The 27747-nt window shown below is 37.9% G+C and overlaps 1 long non-coding RNA gene across 1 annotated transcript in view; it reads right to left on the bottom strand.

The window, feature by feature from the left end:
* The window catches only part of LOC124163419, a 170524-nt gene that overhangs the window by 111062 nt on the left and 31715 nt on the right, over positions 1-27747 (bottom strand). The window contains exon 2 of the long non-coding RNA XR_006865769.1: positions 11940-12270. This is a non-coding gene — a long non-coding RNA (uncharacterized LOC124163419). The remainder of the gene's footprint in view (positions 1-11939; positions 12271-27747) is intronic.

Below are 27747 nucleotides of genomic sequence, written 5' to 3'. Positions count from 1 at the left end.
TAGACGTTATCAGGCTTCATTATCATTATACTTTTTAACAACCGATTATGAGTAAACTTGACACATAAGATTAACCGTTTTCGTGTCCTTTTTTAACCTTTTCGTATATTGGAAGCGAAAGAGTTTTTCTCTTCTAGAGAAGGAGATTTCTTCAAGTGATTCGCTTTTCTGTCATAGAACACTATGTAGAGTACCTCCTTCTTCACTCTACATCGACTCAGTAAGTTTTTGAGATGATGACACAAACTTTCCAAGTGGCGAAATCTTGCTAACTTTCTATTTAAATTTATGAGAGAGCGGCAGAGTAAAAAATAATTATATTTTCGCGAGAAATAGTTTCCATGTCCTTTTTCCATCCAAGCATCGAATTTACGGCTTTAAGTAGTTAAAGCACCTCGGTAAAACTAACAAGAATTTGATGAAACTTTGGTTACATATTCTTTGAAATACCGACTTTCTATGATCCGAAATAAAAGTTTCCTAACTCCATCCCAAAATTAAATAACTACCAGTTTACAATTCGATTCTGACGTTAGACAGTAGCTTGAGTGTGCATCTTTCACTTCATAGGCCAAAATTAAATGATTTCCAATATTTTTTCTACCTGGAGTACGACCTATTGTCTTCATTTTTTCATGATCCCGGCCGTTTGCCTTTCCAGCTTTACCCATATCCTCCTCTTTCTTCTCGGCCTCAAGCATCCCTATAAACCTTTAAATCATAGTCTACCCGCATGATCTTGCCTTGCCTTATCATCCATTAACACATTCTCTATATCTGACTATTTTGCATAATCTTTCACTGTAAAAAAGTTCGAGAAATACAATAGTATTGTTATTATATTTGACAGTGATCTTTTTCGTACTAATGCAATAATATGGTAATGTATCTTGTCTCATTCAGTAATATTTTTATTCATCAACCTTGTCGATTATTCGTTATCATTTGTATTGGAAAAGGTTTCATCTGTTTGTTTATGATTATTTCAGTCTTCATTTCCGCATAATTAAGTTCCACGAGAAATTTTTAACGATACGGACCCACGACCTTGGGTAACAACACCACCATTAGGGAAGGCCTAGCAAAAATAAAATCTTAAGGTAGCTCTGTAAGTTCTTACGCGTTAGAGGCATAATAGTGAAAAAGTTGTAAAATTATTTTAAAAAACTGTGGACGGCCTTAGAAAAGGCGGAAGAAACTAAGAGTGATTCGTACACTACTTGCGTAACGTAATGTTTAGCAACTTGAGTTACTAGGACTATTCCTCATTAGAATAGACACAAGTAATAAAATGTGCGAGCACGCGGAAAATATGTATAAGGAATATCCATTGTATTTTTCTGCGCCCAATTTCATGTAACTCCCCCAGGGTCTAGAGAGGGCAACAGTGAAAGCGGCCATCAATAATATATTGGCGACGGATAAATGCTTGCGATGAAAACTTAATTGATAGTTGCAAGCACAATCTGAGCAGGTCACGGGGGCGCTCCTCAATATATGTTGAGTTGGCATTAATAATAGGGATGAAGTATGCCATGAGTCCATAACGTCACGATTTATTTCCACAAAAATATGAGTATACAAGAATTGGAGAAAATTTGCTAAAATGGGGTTGGAGAAAATGCGAAGAAGAAGTGATTTCAAAGAAATTGATTTACTGTAAAAAGAAGAACACCATATTTTACTTTGGTTACGTAAATAGCCGGAACTGAGGTGGTTCTGGGGGAGATGATCTACGGTAATCGGAATTATTCCGATCGGTTTTCATTCCGAACGGTTGACTCCAATAGCTTGATACGCGATGGGCATTCGTTGTGTTTGAAAAATTTTACTCTGGCGAATCAGCACGAGGACTTATATCGTCGTTGAAATGAAAGTGTTCAAACAAAACGATTTTCGATCGCGTTGCTAACCAATCGGAATCAGTCGGACGGAATGAAAACCGATCGGAATAAGTGTCAAGCAAAACCCCTCAGGAAAAGAAAATGGCACACCTTGCGCGTGGCCTAGTCAGAGTGAGCTCTTACCTATGAAAAAACTTTGAGTGAATCACTGTGTGACCGTGATTAGTGTGAATAACTCAGCGGATATCCACCATCAATTCTTTCTATCTGACTGAGTATTTTGTATATTATTTTACAGTAAAATATTTCGAGAAATACAATAAGAATTACTGGCACTATAACAGACAATGATTTTTGTCGCATAGATTTAATAATATATTGACATTAAATAGCATTTTATTGGATCAACACGACAAAAGTCATTTGCAATAATAGACCCAAAAATTATTACTGTATCTTCCCAAAGGATATATCATATCTTATAAATGATATATCATTGCCATAAAATGAATCTTAGTGGTTTTTTGAAAAATTACGACAGCTCCAATTTACTGTACGTAGGGCTCGTCTATGAGATAATTTTTTCTCAAATTTGCATAAGAGGCATATGGTGCAGAACTCGAAGAACAGGTGACAGCCGTCCATGGAAAGGCTTAAGAAAAACTCCATGAAAGAAGTAGAATTTGTTTTTGATTTGTGTGAAAGAAATACCGTAGTTCGTCATTAAAAATATCAATGAAAGTCATCATCATTAGTCAACAATCCTAAGATTGGTTTGACGCAGCTCTCCATTTCTCTCTCCTATCCGCCAATCTCTTCATAGCTACATATTTATTCTCTTTTACATCCTTTATAACCTGTCCTATATAACTCACTCGGGGCCGTCCCTTGCCCTTTTTCCCTTCCACTTGTCCTTCAACGATTGTCTTCATCAGACCATCGTGCCTCAAAATGTGGCCAACTTTGTTGTCCCGTCTTCTGCTTAATGTTTTTCTCTTTTCTCCTACTCTCCTTAGCACTTCCTGGTCACTCACACGGTCAATCCATTTTATCTTCATCATTCTTCGGTAGCACCACATTTCGAATGCTTCCACTCTTGACTTCTCTGCTGCTGTCAACGTAGAATAAAATAATTCTCTCACCTTCATCTTTCTGAACAAATATTTTTCCGATGACTCAAACGATAACCATGAAAATATCGATCCACCGTATTGAGGTGGTGAGGGGGAATCGACCGTGAAAATGGGTTAAGAGGGGCTGAAAATGGGATTACTGCTCCATATCAAGGTCACTGCGGAGAGCGGAAATGCTTTGAGCGCTTGATCAGAAGGCGGTGCGCGAGGTTCGCAGCGGAGATCGAGACTTAATGGTGAATCAAGCAGGATGGAATTGCCGGGGTTGCGCGTGATTTATCGGAGATTCTCTCCAGTAATTTGTCTCGCCGGAGGAGGAGATGAAAAAACGGCCGAGAGTACATCCTGCTCGTGTAGCGGGAGGAGTAAAGATGAAACGGAATAGACTATTCCGTTCCACCGAAGAAAATTCTCGCCTTAGACACAATTACACTTAAGAGGCGATAAAAATGTGACGAAATGTTCGCAATCGTATTTTCAACGGATTTCATGTTACAATGCGTTTCAAAAATGCTTCAAAATTAACGAATGTGCATCGGAACTGAATTCATAGTTTTTAAGGTAAGTATCCATTGTTAACCAGAATGACTTTGCTTTAAATCGCTATCCAAATGAATGAGTGAACAAAATTTAAGTGAAACATCTTTGTTGGATTTTGATAATGGTATAAAGTTTCGAAACCTTGGTCCAAAGGAGGGAGAATATAATTATATATAGTTTGATCGTTTTTGTTCAAATATGGTTCAAAATAGGCGAAATCAAGGAGCTCCTTATAATATGCTCAATGGATAATTTTAATAATGTAACCTAGATAAAATAACGTATTACTCCCACCAGTTATAATAGACTTTTATCCAGGTGATTAATTTGATTTCCCTTGCTCATAGTTCAATATACTTTGCCTCTTACTAGTACAATTCCCATATAGTTCCTACCGAATGATTTCATAATGATGATCTATGTTTCGCAGAAATATTATAGTTTTTTCGAGACTTTCATAAGGGATAGACTATCATAAAAACTATTCTACATGAAACATCTTTGGGATCTTTAATTTACATGCTGATAATTGTTTAAAAAAATTGGTGTATACTCATATAAGCAATAATAATCTTTGAAATTGATTCTTATTGTTATCTCTTGAAAATAATTTACTTTAAAGAGGACATAATGAATTTTTGCTGAATCGAAATAATATTAAATTTTTATTCACGTTAAAACTTTTTTAACGCGACATTTCGCGGGGAAACCGAATGCCGCTTTGCCAAAAAATTCCAGCATTATTCTATTTACCCAATAATTTATTTCACTCTTATTGAAGAGGTATAACGTTGATTTCATCTGCGGCGTCGAACGGGAAGTGTATTCAGCCAAGAAAAATAATTTCCCGTGAAAAAAATTCAATATATTTAACTAAGTACCAGTCTATGCCACGTAGTGATGTTTGAGTAATAGGTAACTCAAAGGAAATGTTAATGAAAGAACTTAAAACGGATAATTAGATTAAATAATATTTTTTCTGGGCAATAAATTGTGATTTCAGTCGAAAATATAATTTTAACTCAAAGAATAAAGCAGCCACTGTTCGCATTATAAAAATTCCCTTAAAATCAACGAGCTCGTACTGTAGTGCAAAAATAAAGAATCAAAGCACTCACTTTCCATCTTCAGCTTCAACCTCTTACATTTCAACTCACTTATTGAAAATATTTTTGAACATCGGTGCTTCGCATATTAAAATGTCACTTTCGGAGAGTTAAACGCTGAGGTGGCTGAGTGTTTCTGAGGAGGGAGTTGGATATAATGATATGATCTGGATAGGAATACAAAATAAGGGAAAGGAAGTGACGAAGGTAGAAGCATTAAAATATTTTATTGAGGGGTTTATTGATTGATAGGATTTACATGCAAATGTGAACCCGCATCTCAAATTCTTCCAAATCACTTCCGGGTCTCTCCCTTTAAGTTCTTGGGTGAATAAACCGATTTAAAAGACTTCTTTAGATTTCAAATGTACAAACCTGGGGTCAATAACCTTTTCATCCTATGCAAATACGAACCTGCGAGCTAGAGATGGAAAATTGAAAGGATAGATGGGACGAAAATATCTGAATCATTGTAATTTTTTGACCTGATAATAACATGATTAATAAAATAAATTCCCAAACAATAAGAAATATTGATTTTATTAAGTCAAATTTTACTAACTGCAACCTGTTGTGTATGGTGCATAATATTGCATTAAAAGTCGCACGCGATATGCAGGTTTTCGATCTCTGGCATGTTGAGTTAAGAAGGGGTAGGTGGACAATTTTTCAACTGCGAGAATGGGAAAGCCTCAGCCTTAAATGTAATCGTTTAGAATTTCACGGTGGATCAATTATTTTAACTCAGATATCAGTCTTTAAAAATAGCTCTCTATCGGCCAATTGAAAACACGACGTCATCGGAGTGCACGCGTGTGACGTAATGGCCCGGTACCGCTGCGGACAAGGCGAGAAAGTGAGTAGAAAGTGGGACGAGGGAATTGCTTTAACAAAACCTTTGGTGGTAAAAATTGCAGTTGTAACGTCTGACTGCAAATTGCTAATATTTTGGGTGGCCAAGCGGCTTAAAGAAATAATTATTGGTAGAATTGGAGGGACTAATTTGAAAATAAGTTGATTGTAATTACCAAGAGTTTAGATCAAGAGTAAATAAGTTAAAAAGAAAGCTTCGAAAGTTTCTAGCGATTTACGCAGTTATATCATTTTTTGATGCGATACACTTTTCCTACCCATTGAATTCATCGAAGCAGCATGGATTATCAGGAGAAAAACGCGTGTAAACCATATAAATCGTGTATGGTGCCCCGTTGCTCAAATTCATCAATTTCCACGCTGGAAAAGGTTTTTGTTTATGTTCCAAAGGATAAAAATTAGAGAATAGAGCGGCTATTGTCCATTAGAAGGGAGTTGAATTCTTCACCGTCATTGTCAGAGGGCTATAGTCGTGAGGACCATTTTGGGGTTAAGTACTTATACTTATTTTTCAGCGACAGTTAGACAAGCAATTGTTTTTAAAAGTAGAGATTTATCTCCCTCTTCATTTTTATACTTTACACTCCAACTACTTTAATGATTACTTTTTAAAGTTTGTTTGGCTTTTAACACTGGCCGATTGGAGTAAAAGTATTTGAGTTCCTATATGTTAGGAACTAAGTAAATACATATAATTGATTTTCAGTTAGCGAATTATAAATTCAATCTCATCGGGCCATAAATTAATATTTATAAATTTTTGTATTAGAATAAATAGTAACCGTATAAACATTCTCTGATTCACTTGATTTCAATCCACTCACCTCAGCAGTGTCAAAGTAATCACTGTTTTTCAGGAAATTAACCACTGTACGGGAGACATCCGAATATAAATTGTCGGATTGCACCTTGACTAACGAACTACTATCAAGCTCGATGATGTTTATTTATATCGATATATTTCAATCAAGCCTCTAATCTCGTAGCAAAGTGAAAGGTGAACCGCGCGATTACGTCAAAACAATGGGAAGGCGTTTCATGTCACGTGACTTGAAGTAATTTTTCAAAACTTTTAACTACCATTTAATGAGATTTGTGGCTTACTTAGAGAGTTTTGGCTCATATCTTTGGATCCGTGAGAAAATTTTCAATCAAATGAGACGCCGTAGCAGGGTAAAAAAATTTCATGCACGTTCCCCAATCATGAGCAACCTTGGTGAGGTGACGGCACAACATATCGAGACGCAACGATTTCTCGGAGGCGGGAAAAAAGCCGGGAAGTATTTCAAATAAGGATCTCCTCTGACTCACAGAGCCGGTATTTAAAATGTGTTTTATGGTCGATTTGCACAAAAATGTTGAGAATGAAGCACGGAAAGAAGAAATAATGAGTTGAAGAGAGCAATGCATTCCCTGAGGTTGATCTGAGCGAAACGTCCGCATCCGGTTAAAACGCGAGAGGTTGTGACACGGGCAATCTATCAAAGTAATCACCTGGCCATTAGTTAGAGTCTAATTTGCCACAGGCCTACCGTTCACATCCTAGTAGGAACATTCACAAACAAGGATAAGAAGAACTATCAAAAGCTTTTTCCCACAGTCTGGCAAGTCACTGTCTCTCACTACGTTAATATAATCATAAAGGTGCGCTATTGATGAAGGTGAGTGAGGAAACAATAACGAATTCGCCGCGAAGAAAACTAATGGAAAAAATTGCTGGCGCGTAAGAAATGTAAATAATATTTATATTCATAAGGTTTAGAATTTATACGTTATCAACTGACTATCTGCACATGATGATAGTACGACAGACAAAAATATCAAATGAACAGTAGTGAGGGTAATTTTAATTTATAATTACCTAAAGTTGAACTCCGAACTGATGGTTGGAAATGACCAGCTCTGAATCCGTAATTTTCTATTGTGAAATGAAACTTACCTCTGCGAATATCTGTGACGAATATTCATTGAAAGTCATCAGCCACAGATTTACTTTCTCTCGGATTGTCCGGGTGTAACCTTCCGTCGAGGAAAAACAGTATCATAATCTAGATACAACGATAAGTTGCGGCAGCAAGAAAAATGAAAATGAGGCTCATACAATATGCATTTTACGAGGGAAATATTAACCATCTATAAGCTTCTCGTCTTATACCACACGATGTATTATCAACTACGATGGGCCCGTTTAGCCTCCCTCCAATTCTATACGTTTATGAATTGCATGGAAAAGTAATGAGAGCGGGGTGTTTTCACTCAATTAAAAACTCGATACCAAGGCGTCGGCGTGATCTAAGGATTTTTTGAAAAAATTTCGCATGTCTCATCGCAAAGACCTCAACATACAAACCGTATCTTAATGCGGGTGAGGAGAGGGACATTTTTTACTGCCCCTCAAAGACAGACAAAATACGGCAGGAAAATAACTTCCAAAGAACGAGAATAATACCCATATTTTGACAGCAAAGCTAATAACAAAAGATTAAACCATAAAAAATGTGTATTTAGAACCAAAACTGATCTGAATACTACCTCAAGAATTTAAGATAATGCATGTATCGTATAGGTGACATACGCTCTATAATTTCTGAGCAATTTATATCAACTATTATCTATACGATACCCAGATAGAACGCCAAAAACGCCAATGTGATTCCAAAAAAGGCGAATATATCAATTAAAACAGCACAATAAAACAGAACAACATTAAAACAACAAATTAAAACAGCACAAAATAAACGCAGGGTTAGATTTAGGTAACTCAAAAACATGGGCAAAATATATCCTTTAAAATATTTTATCAAATTGAAGTTGTTTTTTCAGATATTTCTTCACGGTAATGGCACAATGAAAAGTTAAAATGTTAACTAATCTTGCTGCATTGAAATTGAAATTAAAAATAGAAAGGTATAACGTTGTGAATATCCTCTTGAGCTTGAAGCTAACTAATTGAAGCGCTGAAGTGCCGTAATTTCCCAGGTGTATTTATATTGATGAATGAGAAAAAAATATTCCATCAGTCATCATCAGCATAATACTATCAAATTGACAAAATTATTTAATTTGAGGTGTGGAAAATTACAGTGGGTCATATAATCTCGTTCCACAACTCTATAAGAAATTCTTAACTCGTTAGCTCATCAATATCTCCCGAGGTAATGTGCTATCTGTGCACCATTTCTATATGACTCAACAGTGTGATTAATTTTGAGAGAGATCGCAGCGAAATACGACAAAAATAATCCCACAGCCTTAAGTTAGTTTATTGAGAAAGTCTCAATTAATTGCCCCACCAATAAGTCTTGTCTTTGCTATTTCATTCGGTGAAACTCAATAAAGGCTAAACTAATGAGGACGAAGACGTTTTTCCCACGTCGGAGAACATGTTTTATAACCATTCAAAGGTAATTAGCCCAAAAAAAAACGATAAAATAAAATTGACTGTAAAAAGAGCAAAAAGTATGCCAAACCTAGTAAATCACAACGGTGAAGCAAAATGGAAAACGAGGGAATGAAATGACCGCACAACTCCATCACTTCCCATTAACGTTTTGAAGCCATTATTGACCAAATGAGGCATTCATTAAAAAGACTATGAATCCTCATCCTTTGTCTTCATTCCTTCCCCTTCATTCTGGAAAAAAAGAATGGATTTTTTTTTCACTGAGAGACAAATATTGTGAAGAGGACAAAATGGAATACAGTAATTGAGAGGTGCCGGTCATTCCCCCCTCTATCAGCCGCTGCGAACCAACATAGTCTCGGGACTGGGAAACAGACTGAGTATTACATATTCTTATCATGGAGAATATCCAGTTATTTTCCATTTCATCGAATGAAATGGTAAATTGCGGTTACGTGCCCACTATGAATATATTTTCATACGCTTATTTGTGAGCATAAGAAAACTTGTTTCAAGATTTATTTACCATGTGACAGAAAGAACACTCTGAATCATGCATGACATCCCATTATCACAAAAGAATACTGAAAATTTGACAACGTAGCAAAACTGCGAAAAATAAGGAAAATATTGACACAGGAAACAAAACACGGGAATTAGATGCGAACTGAACAAAATGTTCCTTCATCTTTTAAACAGTGTGACGAAAGAAGATTGCTGGGGATGCTTTCATGTGTAATTGTGATTGTAAATTTTGACATGTCGAGGCTTTTTACACGTTATAAAAGGATATTTTAAGCATAAAGAGACTCTTCAATCAAAAATCATGTTTTAATCCATTGAAAAAGCATTTTACGAGGGTGATATCATTGAATGAATTCTAAATTTACTACTACATTATTCAAATTTGACGAATGCCAAAGGATGCTGGGTGTATGAGTACTTATATCATATAATTGGATGCAACTATAACAAATATGTTTACTTTTCCAACTTAAAGGGGGATTAGAGTCTTTTGCGAGAAACCGTCTTGTATTGTTTACCTAAATTTATCCTAACATGAACCTAATATTTTTACATTAATTTGCTGCTTAAAATGAAAAACTTATCTTCCATAAACCATATAATTCTTCTCATAGAAAGCATGGTTCTGAATATTTTCTCGTATCATCAGATGACCTCTAAATATTTTCCTACTTTCTTTTCTCTCTCTATTAAACTCTTTCAAATGATAGTAGGGAATGGAGTTTATAGTATAAACCTTGATCTGTGGAGGCATGCCCAATGAGAATTAGGGAATCATTGCATTAAAAAGGTTACTGAAACTGTTTTGAATGAATATAAATGAAATAAATTTAATGAAGTGGATTATTTAAGTATTCTACCGATTTAGAAAGGTTTTCATGGAGTACTTCAGAAGAATTCTGGGAGCCTTCCTTTATAATAAGCACTTCTCTCTTCAGTTCACAATAAGGCCCTACTCCCTTTCATTCTATCTTAAAATACTATTCTTTTCCTGCCTCTCCCTCATTTACTTAACATTGTACCCGGGCTTTGCTACCATATTTTATTTAAATACGTCGAAATTCCACCTTACAGCTCCTGAATCGGTTGAACTTAACATTCTACCCTCTAACACTGTTTTCAACATCCCCTCCCCGCTGAGTACTCGCTCCATCCATACCTTCTGTCTCCTTCGTATCTCATCTGAAAGCTGCCGCTCCTCACCCACCATGTCCAGCGCTTCGTCGTTCCCCCTCCTCTCCGTCCACTTCACCTTCTCCATTCTTCACCACACCCACATCTCGAATTCCTCCAGTCTTCTCTCGGCCTCTTTCCTAAGTGTCCACGTTTCCGCACCGTAAAGCGCTACACTCCAGATCAGACTCTTAACTAACCTTTTCTTTAATCTCTTCCACGGCGAACCTCTCATAAGCTCCTTCCTGTTCATGAACGCCTCCTTTGCAGGCCCAGTTCTCTTCCTGATATCCTTATCACAATGTAGTGGATTATTGATGGAAAATTCCACTGAGCTAGACTGAGAGATAAATGTTTGGGGTAGATAAATAAAGACACAAGGCGGAAGGGTGTCATGGAATTGAAGGAACCAGCTAGGGAAAGGGAGAAACGGAGTCCTGCAGTTTCCGCTATCTCTTAAATGACTCACTCACTCAGTGCCTCAACCGGAAGGAAGTTTTCGTAGGTGAGGAGACAACTCACCTCGTAATATGCCACTGGCGTATGACATTACATATGCTGGATAGGAGGGCCAAGCCCTTCCCTGGACCACCTCGCACTTCTAGAATTTTTTTCTAGGGTGCCCGAAGGCTTGACCCGGGCTTTGAACCCAGGACACCTCGATCTGTAGCTGAGTGCTCTACTCACTAAGCTACCACGATCTTAGAAATGAAATTATAAAAAAAAATGAAAAAGATTCTTGTCATATCTATTTTTATGGTATTCCATTACCCACAATTATTATGAAACAGTGACTTTTACAGCACCAAAATATATTAAGAACGGTCAACATTGCGGTGCATTAGTGGTCATATTGAGAGAAAAGAAAAAGTTTATTTCGTAATTTAAAGTCAGAACAAATGCATGTATGCGTAAACGCATTTAAGCATAAATGCATAGGCGGATTTTGTGGGGCTCGTTCCCAGACGCTTAAAAAATAGACAACATTTTTAATACGGCTATCATTACGTATGTTGTGTTTTGTGTATTACGGGGCCTCAACCATTTCAGCAAGAAGTCAAGATTTAAGTCAAGACGGCAGATTTGCCAGTCATTCGCTAGTCAGCGCTCGTAAAAAAGCATCGCCCATATTGAAAAAAGATCCTCGAAAACTGTCGTTATTATAAATTTATCTTATTAATATTTTCACATTAGTAACTCTCATATTAAAATAAAGTGAATATTTCGCACAATAATTGTTGCATGTTGACTTCAATCTCAAATATGAGAAGACCGTTTGCCTGTCAGACCTTTGTGCCCCACCAGAAAAAAGCCCTGGATCACCCCTTGCTGTTCTACTCACCAGATTTGCATCCAAACCTCGACAGGAGCGCTTCCGCGACTCGAAGGATACACCGCGGACGCGGACGAAGTACTAATGATTACTATTATTTAGGTGATTGTCATTCGTAGCGTCTTCCGATTTGCAGCCAACAAAGGTGTCAGGAAGCAGGTCTCAAGGAGGGATTGTTGGAGGTGTCCTTGCGGGAGAGCACTGCCAAGGCGACTTACGAGACCGTCCGCGAAGCGAAGGCCCAGCCAGGATTAAGCGGAGGCGGCGAGCGAGACAGCGAGGCAAAATACCCTCACGCTCGATGCCACTCACGCTGTGCGAACTTGTGGATTCTCGAATCCTGGAAGAAAGATGGAGGAGAAAGGAGGTATAAATATACGCATCACGACGCGCAGTCAGCAGATAGAAGGTAGGGATTCACAAACATTGAATGTGCATCTGCAGGGGTCGATCACCGGAGATAAGATAACCGTAGAATTGAAAAGAAAATACCCTTACTTGGTTGAGGGAGGAAAACATGTTTACCTCGAGAGATGAGCGTTATCAGCAAGCCTACTATGAATACTAATGAGTTAAACGGGGAAAATTTAGCCAAAAGTGCACTTACACTGCTGCGGTTGCAAACTACGTATATTTAAATTGATCGGTACATAATATTCAAGTTTTAAGTTACTGCGGGTGACGATCATCAGTAAAATAGATATTTATCTAATAGCCGCAAAACATAAAACCTTTCGTAAATAAACGTAAAATTTTCCTTCGAGTCTTCTCATCTATATCGAGACGGTCCTACTCTCTGGCATGGGAGCAATGCATTGTGTGCTTGAATTATCGCCCCTTTCTTATCAGTTAAGCAATCACATGTTTTACGGCGACCGGCGAACAGATAATTTTACTTAAGGAATTAGGGAATAAAATTTTGCTAGGATCAAAACGTAACTTAGGATATTTCTCAGCTACCACATAATACTGAATTATCGTAAAAATTTCCAAATAAGCGCAATCAATTCGGATAAGAAGGACTTAAACTATGAAATGAAAACTCCTCGCTCTCGAGTATATTGGCAAACGAGTCGACAATTTAATTAACGTCTTTGTGGGCGTCCCAACAGATTGCCAACATTTTAATTGAAGTATCAAATGTATGAGCGGTAAGAAATGTCCCGTTAAATTATTTCAGTCACGTAAGTACACGACTTTAACCGACCCCCCATTAAAACGCTTAACTTTACAACCGTCTTTGATTGGCAAATGAGATGGATAGCATCACTGATAACCGGTATTAAAGGAGGAACACGGGGGGGCCTTAAGCGAAAGGGTAATGAATGAATTAATGGACGCGTAATCCCTATTTGAGAGAGCCGACCTATCTCTGCATCAGTGGACCACCGACCAATTTGGTGAGGAGGCCGATCGTAAAAACAGTTCACTCATCGACTGGGTGTGAGTTAGCCTTTATTCTCCGACATCAAAGGGTTGAAAATAAATGCAAGCTTGAAACCTAATGGGCGATAATTTTCTTTTAAGTCAACCGGTTAGATAGAGTAATGAAAAAGGGCATCACGAGTTTTACCACCGACTACAAAAACAAGGAAACTGTAAGTAGAACGAGTATTGTAATATCTCGAATGCATGATGATAAATATAGCCATAGGATCCAGCCTGCAAAGTGTCAGTCAGCCCTCTTCTATCCTCGTTTACTCTATCACTCTGGGTTTAAATGTAAGAATTCTTCATGGGAAAATTTACAGTGATACGTACCAAAATGGTTGGTTAAATATAAATTTAGTTTCGGAATTTAGTTAGAGCCTTTGGAAAGTTAAATAAAACATTCTTTCGCAATCTCATTATGGGTACTTATATCCTCATTTTCCTATTTATTCGTTGTATATACCGTACATTATGCCTCATGGAGTAAAGTATGTTTGCTTAGAATGAAGAAAGTACAACTATACCTTAGAGATTTATGCAAAACAACAATTCAAATAATTTCGAGCTGCATATCTTAGAATGTCAATGAAAGTATTAGAATTGTCATAAAGAATCCTTTTAGCTTAAACACCACGTGTTCACGAGCGCTTCTTCAGAAGCGTCATTTTTATGAGGATAAATCGCCGAGTCTCAATGTTCTGATGACGACCACCAGCATAATAGCATTTAAAGTCTCCTGCTATTCTGTGGTGAAATGACAGTGCAACAATTCCAGAGGACCGATATGAGCTTGCAAGAGAGATGGACCCAGAAATTTTTAAATGTTTAATTAAGCAATTTAAATCAGAACTTAGCGTTGTAAACAAGACAGATGATGGTTATAAGTGCAACAGTCTTTTTCATTTATGCCGTAACGTGAAAAACGAAGAGAAGATTAACGGTTAGGATATTCCGTTGCTATGCTATTTTATAAATCGGCGAAGGACTTGGGAATGTAGTATAACACATTGTGAATATTTTTAATTCAAATCGGGAAGGGTAAATAGGTATTTGATTGGGAGGAGCTAGAGGAAATTATTTATGGACGACGAAACAGTAAAAGATTCTGAAATTCATCAAGCTTAAAAACCTTACGGCAACGATGAGGTTAGTTATAGGTTGCCTCAAATTACCCTAATAGGATTCGAACCTTCTCGTAAAAGCAAAGAGGACACAGAATAAAATACAGAAAACTGCATATAAGAGACAAATTTGACCACAAGGTAAGGTGATACGCGAAACGCAAGAGTTAGGTAATCAGTGTTGTGAATTATGAGTGAATACATTTCAAAGTAAAGGAGGGAAAACTTAAAACGAAGCATTAAGAATTATTACAATGAAAATAACAACTGATATTTCCCACAATTATTTTAATTCGTAAGAAGGAAAAATAATCATGAAAAATGAAATGATTAGGTACAAATGCAAGAGCTATTTTTACTTAATAATAGTCACAATAATGTTTCTATCGCACGCATCGAAATAATTTTGGGAAACTGCGGTCGTTATTTATATTATAAAATGACCAATTACGACCTCATCTAGTCTGAGTTCCTAAAAAATTGTAAAGTGCTAGACTAAATTCTCTTAGTATTCTAACAGCAACAACCATTTTAAAAATTATCTAGTCTCCCAGATCCCAGTTGTGCTCCTCATAGTTCTTCCTATTTTCCCTATTCTAGCTGTGGGAACATCCCACGGGAGCTTTACGATCACACCCACTGCATCTTCCCCTCTTCTCTCCATCTCTATTTATAACGCTTAATGGATTAAAAGTGAGGCTGGGTGCATTAGCGCTGACAAGAAGATCGCAAGTCATGGCCGAGGTTTAGCAAGTCTGTAGGTGGCAGCGCACGGATGCATACGCCAAGCGCTAAGCAGACGGTAACCATGACAAGAAAATAGACAAATAAAACCTAAAGGCTACAGAAATCTTCACTCAGGCACCAGTCTATTCTAGTCTTTAATAATTTAGGTATTCCATTAGGCATTATAAAATTAAAATTCATAGGGGAAATGAGGAAGCAACATAAATGAAGGGGAGCGTGAGGAGGTTGATGAAGCAATGACGGGAATATAAACAACAAGAATATTGAACAGGATAACATCTTGAAGGGGGCTATGATTGTTATATTCCTCACGTTTATTACACCATTTATCCTTCTCGGGTACATTTGCGAAACAGCTGAATTCTTGAAACATTTAGGTCCCATGCAAAGCACGTGTTCATTGATAATCTGATACACCTGCTGTAATTCTGGTCGTTTTTCCAAAAGAAAAAATGAACCTCCCCTTTTCCTTAATAACTTAAGATTTAAAAGATTCTCTTCAAGAATATGAAGTTGTCTAGTTGTCTTGCCCTCGGAATACGTTACGTAAATGAAAAACTATCGTGTAATTTTCTTTAAAAATTAGGAAAAGGGATTCATTTCAGACATTAGACCACTAAGCAGGAGTGAAACTTGTTCTGTTATAAAAATAAATATCCATTACCTTTATTACATTTTCGACTTAACACGAGCACAATTTTTTCTATTGTTCATATTGATACAAAATGAGGTTAGTTAATAACTGACATCAGTGCTTAAGATATCATAAGCTATCATTAGATTGCAACTTTTCTCACATATTCAGGGTTCGTCGCAATAGCTGTAAATTTACTGTAGAATATTTGACGGGTTAGTCATTATACTATAATTAATAAAATGATAGGAAGAGAAAAATCAGGAAACATACCACATAAGCGATAAATGTCACAGAAAAAAAGGAAAAATTCAATACTTTTTTATGCAAATATCATAAATTCAAGTCGCAGTCTTCCATACTTCATCATGCCCGGATTTCATTAAAAGATGCTGCGTTTAAATCCCAGTAATTTATTTTCCACTCAAGAATAACGTTTAGCCTCGCCTGGAACGAAATAGCGGAAGAATTGGGATCACGAAAGTGTTATTTAGGGTTTCTCCCCGGGGAGGCTGTGCCCGAGACAAGGATTTTGCGAACACCTGGTGCTGCCCTCGGGTGATCTTAGACGCCTCGGTAGAAACGCCTGCGCCGCTGAGAGCACTCGCCAGGCGAGGCGGTGGCTAATTATGCCGGGGAGTCGAAAGCCAAGAGCTGACGGGAAATCGAGGGTGCGTTTTAATTAAGGCGAGACCCTTTCTCTCGACCCTAACGACTCGAGGAAATTCGTGGAAGTGAGGGGACCAAAAAAAAATCAAAATTGAAACATCCTCGGGAAACGAGACATTCACACAACGCTCTGGAGAACTGGGTGGATTCCGTAATTGCAACGGGAGATGTAGGAAAACGCTGCGGACTGAAAAAGTCGATGCAGAGAAACAGTTAAGGTTAGTTTAGCCGCGAACGATACTTAGGATTGCGAGGTTTTTGATGATTACTTGGGGTGACATCAGAATTTATCTTTCAAGTTTGCCAGCCTCTGTGGCGGCGAAGTGAAGTCCTCGCCAGACAAACTGAAGGTTTCGTGTTCGAGTCCCACCTGGTAAGGTTACCCCTTACCAGGGCATGTATGTTTCTGGTCGTCAATTTTTACTTGTAGTAGCTTCCGATGTAAAGGCCAAATAGTGCTGTTTTATCAATAATTATCAATAAAATTAAAAAGTGAATGATTGAATGACAAAGTTGGGTTTTTACAATAACTATTTCCTAAATAAAGTTTCTCCTCAAAACTTTTCCTCGAAAAAATGGATGTTTATTTATATTTAATAATTTTGATGAACACCAAATTTTAACGACATCATTATTGTTACTAGTTGAGGGTGAATCATAGGGAAATTAAATGTCACCAAAGGTGGTGATAAATATTAGTAAAGAGGGGCAGAAAATTATGCCCTTTCCAGGCTGAGCACTACAATCGACTACCGAATCCTTGATCATATGCGTAAATGTTTTCAAAAAATCTTAACACCAAACACACTACCCAGGCGGGACTCGAACCCGCGACCTTCAGTTTGCCATGCAAGAACAGTTTCCCGCCGCCACCGAGGCCGTAAAACATGAAAGGCAAACTCTGATAAGTGTTTTTTTAACATCACAGCAATGAGAATCCTATCCTATCATATAAAAAAGTTCATAAAATATTTCGCGTCTTATTTTTTCATAAATGTAAAGTATTCAGTAATTACGTTTCTGCGACCGGCACGGGGATCCAACATCAGCGCTTAACACAGGAATTGAAGGACATCCAGCTTACGAGGCGTTTCAATTGCACTAAGTGTATTGAGTGTATTTTACTAATATGCACAAGCACATATAAAGTACATACATTTTTTTGAAGCTGAATTATTTTTTCATGGATCGGTATCAAATTAATTTTGTTCATAAATCCTCACAAGAATGGCAAACATTAAAAATGATGACATAAACTTGAATAAAAATGATCACTTAATTATAGAACATAATTTCACGTAATTACTTTTCGAGAGAGGTATTAAAATGCATGTTAAACTACTAGGTTCCCCAATAAAGCCATACGCGCAATTAAAAATATGAAAAAATATTTAATATGATTTAATGATAATGTTTCCGAGATAAATACCCGACTTGGCTTCTCTACGACTGGAAAAGAGGAAACGTTTCCACCTTTCTGAGCATAATCAAGGGAAAGACGAGGCAAACGCCGTATCAGAACCAGGTACTCTCTCGATCGGCGAGGCTATTTATTTATTCCCCGAGAGTTGATTCTCCTTTCAAGGATCAAACGAAGCTGACGGCATGCATCATTTTGCCTCCCGACTCGCGAGGTGGTGAATGCACAGTCGTGTGTTCGTAATTGGATACGCGGGTTGCCATGGCAAAACAAAGCACTCGCGCGCCAACTTCTCGCGTCTGTCTTCTTTTTTTCCCCTCCAAACTTTATTTATCTTTCAGCGTCACAACCCCGCGTCGATATGCGTCTGGCACCTTGAAGGAGCGAGTTGGTATGCGAGGGCAGAGCTTTTAAAGTCGTGAGCGAACGTTGCAGATTTTAAGTGATTCGTCGCCATTTCGTCCTATCAGCAAATTCAGCAGTTCTCGCAGGTTTCGCACCTATTCTGCTTTTCGCCAACGCTCACACGTATACACAGAACGAGGAATTATACTCATTTCTCTTCGTCTACGGATGCATTTTCGTCCTGTGAATGTTCCGGGTTAGCGGTCGGTTGATTAGCTCGAATTAACGAGCTGAATCCTTTAAAGCGAACTAACAACCTCCCCACTTCTTTATTGACTGAATATAAAGCATTAAAAACAAAATTTTATAATTTTAGAGAAAATTCAAGAGTTACTGTATTCAATCAGTACAGACTTACCGTTACACGACACACCAAATTTTCTTGAGGTGACATTTTTTTCGTTGAGTTAGTTGAGTAGCTAGTAGAATCTGATAATTGTTGGGTACAAAAGAGTGGAAGAATATGGGGCGCTATGGAGAATTATGCGGCAAAGAACAAAGACAAGGTGGTTTGGCCATATCACGAGACACAAAAATTGCAAGGAAAAGAAAACCGTTGAAGGAGAAAGAGAAGGTAATATCCTCATAGGATGACCTTGGGAAAAGCAATTAAAGACGGACAGAAGGGTGAACTATTGCTAAGTAAAGGCTCTCCGTTACCACGTGATTAATTTCATAGACTCACCAGATGATCAAACATTTCATTGTAGCTATATAGACCGTAGAGCATGTACCTGTGGTTTTATGATCTTAACTCGATTTTAGACGGATTATAATTCACAATGAAAAGTAACACTTTGTGATTCCACCAAAATTATTTGATGGACAATCTAAATTTCGACGTGGCACATCATAATCAGGTGATGAAGTGAAGATGATGATGATGAATATCCTCATAGGATGACGTAGAAAAAGCAATTCAAGACGGACGGAGGGGGGAGCTATTGGTAAGTAAAGGATCTCCGTTTGCACCACGTAAATAATTTCATAGACTCACAAGATGATCGTCCATTTATAAATTTATGTGGAATTACAAGATCATACTTTTCATTATATTGAGCCGATTCCGTGAACACCCGAAACAACGGATCACAAGTGAATTTATTATTCAAATTCACATTGCACTGGTTTACTATATTTAACTGCTATATCAGTACTTGGATGAAAATAAAAGAAGGTTAAATCAGTTTTAGAGTGTACATAATTTTTTTCACATCCCTCTTTCCTTTTAGTAGGAATAATTAAGTTTGTGGAAGTTTTCCGGTGAGGGCTTCTTTTGTGGCCCCAACTCCTCTCCACCCCCTTCCTCCTGTGTTCGCCCCCTTCCCCTCTTTGTTCGTCCCGAGCACTTGGATGAAGGTGACCTTCCTGGGGCACGGGGTTCCGTGGTCATGCGACCCATCTCTCCTGCGTGGAAACAGCGTATTGTATACAAGAGGAGGAGGCGGTTGGCTCCCGGGAACGATTCCTTACAAATTCCTCAATTCTCTCATTACCAATTCTAATCCATCCCTCGGTCTTTACGCCGAGAAACACTTGGAAATGAACGCAATTTCTTTCCAAAGCGTGGAATAGAAGTGGGAGGGCTCTCCATTCTGGCACTAGTTTCATCATCATCATCTCTTATCACAACCATAAGATTGGTTTCTAACCAATTCTCAGTTCAATTTTCCCAACAGCTAATATTTTCACACCTACGCATTTCTTCTCTTTCACATCCCTCTTTCCCTATTCCACATATTTTGTTTGAGGTCTTCCTTTCCTGTTATCCAATCATCCCTCGAAGATTTTATGCATCAAGCCATCATGCCTCAAGGAATGGCCTATAAGGTTGTTCTATCATCTTATCAAAATCATAAAATTGAAAAAGTGAGATTCATGGGAATTTAAGTATACCGGGACTAGCCACGGCGATAACTTTACGGAGTCACCCGCAATGCACAAATTGTGCGATCCCTCGATTTCCGATCGAGTGCTTTAGCACGTCCGGTGTAGTCCACAAATTTCCACTGGGGAGAATGACTGGCTAAAGCAGTCGGCCGGAAATCGAGGGATACGGGTTCGAATCCCGTTCAAGGCGAATGATTTTGTCTCTGTGGAATTTTCGCCCAAAATTCATGCGATGGTCCACACCACATCACCCTCGACTAAATTACCGCATGGCATTATTCACTCTCACTAAGACTCAAACCAAGGCCCACTAATTACTCGTGAATACCGTCATTTAAATTGTTTTTAATGTTCGAGGCAAAATCGGGTATTTGGGTTCAGATCCAGGGTAATTCTGCTCATACCTAGTGAATCAACTTGTGCAATCACAAAAATAGGTGCGACATGGGAAGGTCCACGGTTTGTGCTGAAAAAATCGACTCATTCTCCGAAGCATGGTAATGAGTGAAGTATCTCAGAGGAATCAAGCAGATGAAAAAAATGTATGACTGCAGAAAAATGGAACATTAGACAGTGGACCGCGGTGGAAATGAAGTTAGAAGGCTTGTTAGGTGGCAGTGTGATAGGGAAGATGACGTGCCAAATGTGTCAAGACGTGGTCTTGTTAAGAGAGGAAAAAGTAAGTAAGCTGAGTAGAGAATAGAGGGGCAAATATCTAATATCTTAATTAATTCTCCCGTCTACATCTCCATATAGGCATAAAATTACGAACAATACCTCCTCACCTGTTCTTGGTTACGTAGTTCTTTTGACAAACTACATTTAAACTTCGGCTATCAATTGAGGGCCCTTGCCCCTAGAGCGACGCAACCCAACGTACGCACAACCACGTGGTTGCCCTGTGCCGTGTAATCCTCGGAAACGTTTTGTTAGAATACACTATCATGATGCACTTTTTGTTGTGGTACAGTTTTTTCAAAGGTTTCACCATGAAGATAATACAAAAACTTAAGTATTTGTTCTGGGAATTTTTTATCAGATCCAGCTTAGGTGTGAAACTCTTGCGACACACATTACCAATTCTCTTAGCATCTTTCATTAGTAAGAGGTTAAAGCATGTTAATGTTCCCTTTTTACTTTACAGCGATAACGCGACATTTTTTCCGCAAAAAGGATGAGATAAGCTGTAGATTTCCTCATTCTCAGCTGAACAAATCCGCCTTCTCGCACGCAGCCTCCAAAGAGTTTGCACAAAAGGTATTCGACGGAATCATCGTGTAAATAGGCGCTATCCTCGCGAGGTTAACATGTCTAAGTCAAGGCATTCAAATTATGGAATGGAATCAAAAAATTTTCCAAAATTGATCCGATAAACAATAATAATGATAGAGAGACTATAGCCAGAATATTCAAAATAGAAGTATAAAGTGTATGGGAGTGTAAAGAAGTGTAAAGGAGTATAGGTGATAACTACCTACGCTCCAATCCATGATCTGAGTCACGATTTATTTCATATTGGTTAGAATTCCCAGGAGATTAAACACTTTGCCACTGAACTAGCCAGCATCGGCCAACGTTATCACTTTACAATTATTAATTTTTATGCTATGGACATAACTTGGGAGCGTTTTAAAAATTATTATCGTGAGGTATCATCATATAATTAATTCTATTATTAATTTTTAAAACGAATTTATCAGTAACCCTTTTACTTTAACCAAATTTGCCATGTTTAAACAGTTTCGAGGATTTCGTCAAAGCTTGCATAGGTGGACCGATACTTGCCTCTTTATTGAAAAAAGAGATCAGTAAAAAGTCGAAATAATAAAAATCAAAAGTCAAAATCATATAAAATGGTCAAGAACTGAGAAAAGTATTTCTATAAAGTTACTCTTTTTTTATCGCTTACAGAATAATCCATACTTAAGCTTTTTCTAAACATAAGCAATAGCATTAATCTTTCGAATGAACTACCCTTGAGTCGTATTCTGGCTACGAAGGAGTTTAAAGCATTGTGTTTCCTACCACTACTCTTTTGTTGCCATTGTAAGGGGTATTATCTGGTATCAATCCAGAAATTTCGGCGCGAATCGTTTGGTTGCCAAGAAAAGCCTTCTTCCCCTTGAGGATTTAGACCTTAGTGATTTCCCCAACTACTTAGACTGGGAATCATGCCTGATACACAGAGTCCGGAGGGCAGCAATGCCCCATCCCAGCATTCCCTGCGGCACGTTCTCAGCCTGGACACGTGAGACACGTGGAGGTATTCGCCTTGAGCGTTTCACTTGTTTTCGGGGTGCACGGCGACGAGAGGAAGACTGAACTCGGTCCTCAAAAATATTCACTCCATATGAACTATAAAACTAAATATATTCCTCATTTGCATCCTGTGATGGCAGCCAAAAAATTAGAATAGCTTAAAAAAGGCATTAAAATTAAAATATTCGTCGATGAGGATTCTTTTCATCGTAGATGAAAGTTACGACTAAAGTCAATAGAATAAATAGCATGCAGAGTTATTACTAGACAAAAGGTATAATAATACTTAGGAAAAAAGGAGAAAATAATTAATAAGAGAAAGAGTGTACAGCGAAATGTTGATTGCATACACTGAGAAGACTGAAAACCTAACAATTTTGTTTCCGAAGAAAATCAGCTCTTGTGAAAAATTCTCTTCCTAATATCCCTATCTTTTTTCTCGGAAGAATTATGACCTGTCATAAAAATTATAGAATGCTGATAAATAGGGAAGACTGGGATCGTCGTTCGCAATTGCATATGTTCTCGTTGACCTTAAGACATTATTATGGTGAATTCTTAATGCTAAATGCCACTGTAATAAGAAACTAGTTTTTCAGGAAATTAGACGTTGGTCATAAAAAAAGCTTTCAGTAAAATTTTTGAGGCCGATTAAGAGCTTCGTGTAAGGAAACCTCCTCAATAGCGGTATTATCTGAATCGGCTGCGTTCATTCTCCGACCACCTCATATATTTTCCATAGTTCCATCCAGGGGTGGTCTGTCCAGGTGGGCTGGTCGGCAATCGCCGAAAGCCACGAGATTAGATTAACGCTCTCGTGAATCGTGAAGCGTATATGAAAGGTGTTATAAAAAATACTCGGTTATCTTGAAACAAAGTTTTGTGTGCATTTATAAAATCTTTCGTTATCATTAGTTGCTTTACAATGTCTGCATCCTCAGCGTAAAAATATTTTGTTCAATCAATCCAAAAAATAAATTATAAGTGTCAGAAGATAAAAAAGAACCTGATCCTTTTTTGAAAGGGTTATACAAATTAATTCTATAGTTGTTTTTAGGTTTCCGCGCAGTTTCAAGAATAAATTCACCAAATAATAGATAATATAACCATAATACATTATTAAATTTTATAAGCTGTGAAATTTTCACTTTTTATAGTATTTTTTCTTCCGAAATTGCTATTTTTTTACCAACTTTTACATGGTTTTCAAGAGCTAGAATAGCATCTAAATCTATTTCTGGGCATGCAATTCCCCACAATTTTCGGGGGGAGGGCCCCCGAACTCCCCGGTAAGGGGGGCCACAGTATGAGCCTCAGCCTAGGGCCCCCAGTCACTCCAGACCGCCCCTGTTTTCATCATCCAACTATTTCACCTACCAAAAACTGCTTTCCATGTCGAAATTCCAAAAACAAGAGAAATACACCAAATTTTCAGTTAATACATCGGGTTTCATGAAGTACCTAAACCTTTCAATTATCTAGGAGGAATACTCTGAAAGGTATGCGGTCCCATATTCTTTTGAAGCTCATGCCTGGAATTAGAATTTCCAAGTGAACTCAGAGACGGCATATTTTCCGACTAGTGCCGAAAGATAAAGCAAATCTCATCGCGCTCATTTTACGAGCTGACTTCCTCTTAAGATGGGTCCGTGCATTGTTCCGAGGTGGGGCAAACGACGGAGGAGGGCGAGGGAGGGGAGAGGTACTGAAAAGCGGGGCCTTTTCTTACGCAGCGCCCCAAGGACTCTGGGGTCACCTTCCCCCAACTCCTCTTCTTCTTTCTTTATTTCCTTCCCTCAACACGCTTCTCTGCTCTCTCTCTCTCTCTATCTCCCACCCATCCACCACCGTTTTCCACACCCCTGTCGAAAACTTGGTTCTCTCCCTTGGGAGAGACGACTTCTTCCTCCGGATGGTGACTAAGTAAAGCCTTGAGGAAGAAGGAAATCCTTCCTCCTATCACAATTTTTAGCATCCCCTCGCTTTATCACACTTCGAGCTCCATTCAGACCTTGCCTGACCCCTTATTCTCCTTACAACGCACAGCATGTTTTATTTATGTTTATGGTTTTTTTAAGAGCTGATGATGTAATCGTTACGTAAGAGATAAAAGAAAAGGCTTGCGAATAGTCTGATCTGGACTGTGTGGTGTAATATCGCCGCGTGAACGACGATGAAATATACATGAATAGGGTGGTTTCCTATTATTTTTTTATTGCCTAAATCGAAAGATTATTACTCCTGGAGTACGCATTTCAGGCTTTTAGATTTTTAAATGACGATATCTATTTTTCGCGATTAAATGAAAAGTGAAAATTACCAAACGAAGGAAACTTTCCGACCATATAGGCAGTTTTAACAGGTGATTATTAAGAGATGTTTCCCTGAGCTCTGTGCCTCATGCATGTATTGGTAACCTCAGACGATGTAAAACTCCTATCTACTCGTATAGAAACTAGGTCCCTGTGACGTCATGTGGAGTGGCACCGCATGGGCGCCAATCCGGCCTTTTTCAAATGAGGTTAAAATTGACGATTAACATTCGCCTAAACTGGGAATTCTAAAACCAAATAATTTGTATCTTATGAATACACCAATGGTGGGTAACAAATCGCATTCAATGCCATTCGTTTTCTTTGATGAAGGAAACTACCCTATTGCCATGAGAAAAAAATTCCCCTAGATCGTGAGTCAAATACGGGACCTGTAGGTCCCGCCACAGTGTAAGGGTTTACGGTGAGGACATTTAGGTAGGACCACCAGAAGAACGGAGAAGGTGAGGTAGACCGAGAGGAAGAAGATAGTTGAGATACGGAGGAAAAAGACGATTAGAATGGAGCGAGCACTGAGCGGGAAGGTAATGCTTAAATCAGTGCTCTAGAGAGGAATGTTTGATAAGCGAGGAAGGGGAAGGAAATGAATACTAATATGAAGATCTATTGAAACAGGCTTTACTATGAATAAAAGAAGGCAGTTGAATGTGGGGATAGAGTTGGCCGGGTAATTACTGAATCGCGCCACGTAAACCTACCTCAACCGAAAAAATACTTAAATAATAAGGATTCATTTTAATTTACGTTCATTCAACCTATTTATTTTTGGTTGATAAGGCTTCTTTGGGCGTTTTTTACGTTTGGGGAATTAGTTATTGCAGGGGAGGAAAGGCAGCTGTTATACCCCGTTGCACTAATTAAAATAAAATAAATGGCAAAGCCAATAATGAATAACGTTACTCTCTTCTAGCAATTTCTAGTTCTCACCCACCATGTCTAGCACTTCCTATTTCATTTTGATTTCCGCACATTTCGGCTTCTTCACTACCCTTCGTACTCACACCTCCAACGCATAGGCCAAATTCTCATCCACCATCCATAGCATCATCTTTGCGGCAATTTCAAGCTCTCTGCTCCGTACCTGACACAGTATGCGCTTTTTCATGCAGTACTCAATGTACTGATATGCACTTTTTATTAGTTTCGCAAACTTTTTGTCATTTTCCGGGATGTATTGGCATTGTAAAATAGGATGGTGCATTTATATAGAACATGAAAGAGGGATGAGGAGGGTAAGAGGGCCCAAATAGGGAGATGTTTCATAGAAAGACAAAGTTTGTCGAAACATTTCAGAATGTTTTGGTTCGGATTTGTGTACATCATAAAATCACATTAGTGTAGAATATGACGCAATATAAGTTTAAAATGATCCAAGACTGAAGAATAAAGTCATCTGTACCTGTATCTGTACCCCGAAGGTAAAGGACAAATGTTCGTTTTCCTAATTTTTCAGGAGAGAATTTTTAAGATTTAAAAAATATTTAATCAGTAGTGACTATCAGGTTAGCTGACAAGTTTAAAACATTTTATATCATAACGGTATTGGTATATTAACCACACGTGCTAGTAATTACTCGTTATTGTTTTTAATTATAAAACTGTTCTCCGGAAAAATTAGGAAAACGGGCATAGTGTCCTTTACCCATGAGGGTGTGAGGTATGTCATATTTAGTACATTGTTGATGGGTGAATTAGAACATGTGAGGGGGTGAGAAGCCGAGGGGTACAAGCGATGTTTTTACTTGGCAGAATTAGGTAGAGAAATTGGGTAAAGAAAACTAACGAGATTAACAAGATGTTGAGTGGTGGGCAATTCCATTTGTGACGGAATTACCTTTAGAGAAAACTATGCAATAGGATATTTCGATTGAATTGTAAAATATATAAAAAAATTGTAAAAATTTTAACTGTGCATGATCAAAAAACATTTATGAAGGTGATTTTCATGTACATAAACAAAATTAATTATCGAAATACCTTCTAAACAAGCCCATAATTAACATGTGACGGAATTACTGCGAGGTCAACGTCCTAAGTGTAATGATTTAAAACATCTTTAAAGCTCTGTGAATCGATGTATAGTTTGAAAACTGTTAGCAAGGCTGTGAATAATATTTTAAACATCGATTTCTTGAAATCCAATCAATTGGCTGTTGATTTATAAAGATAAAATATTTCCAGCCTAAATTTTAATTTGTGAGAAAAAGTTGACATTTTCATGGAAATGCCCTGGTACATTTGCTTTTTTACTCGATGTCAGCACAAAACAAAAAACTCAATCGTATCCCTTGGTCTCCAAGTTTTAGTATATTTCTCCTGTCAATGACTGTACTTAACTCTGTTTAAAAGAAATCACTAGTAGGTATCCCTTGGCTTTTCACCCTGTCATTTGTTACCTATTTCATCCTTCACTACCAGTAATTCAAAAGCAAGGACTGAATACATGAGAAAGGTGACTTTAAAGCCGCCGAAATACCTCTCTTTTTTCGACCATTCTCATTCCTCTTTTATGTAGATCCTCCGCCACGGCTGAAAGCTGTTGAACTGCCTCACAAAGGTTGAGGTGAATTATTCAACCTTTTGCTCGCCTGGTTTGTTGGTCATGAACTTTCCTCCTTATTATTATTCTTACATGCAACCCATTCCATTACGCTTTCCTTCTCTTTTGCCTCTCAGAAAAGAGTTTCTCCAGAATAAAAGAAAATGGAAAGAGTCGAGGACCTATTTGTATGTTAGCCCATTAGGTTGAAGTCTCTTTCAGTAGCCTTACGTAAAACAAACAAGTTTTTAATATTTATTGTTCAGGAAAAAAATCATAAAACAAAAATAATAAAGTACAGTTTGCAGGCACATTAATTACAACAATGATTAACTTTTCATTTTCATAAACAATCATTTTTTTCAAATG

This window comes from Ischnura elegans, chromosome 1, assembly GCF_921293095.1.
Source record: "Ischnura elegans chromosome 1, ioIscEleg1.1, whole genome shotgun sequence".
In the NCBI taxonomy this organism is placed as follows: Eukaryota; Metazoa; Arthropoda; class Insecta; order Odonata; family Coenagrionidae; genus Ischnura; species Ischnura elegans.
This window is presented reverse-complemented; position numbering and strand designations above follow the sequence as displayed.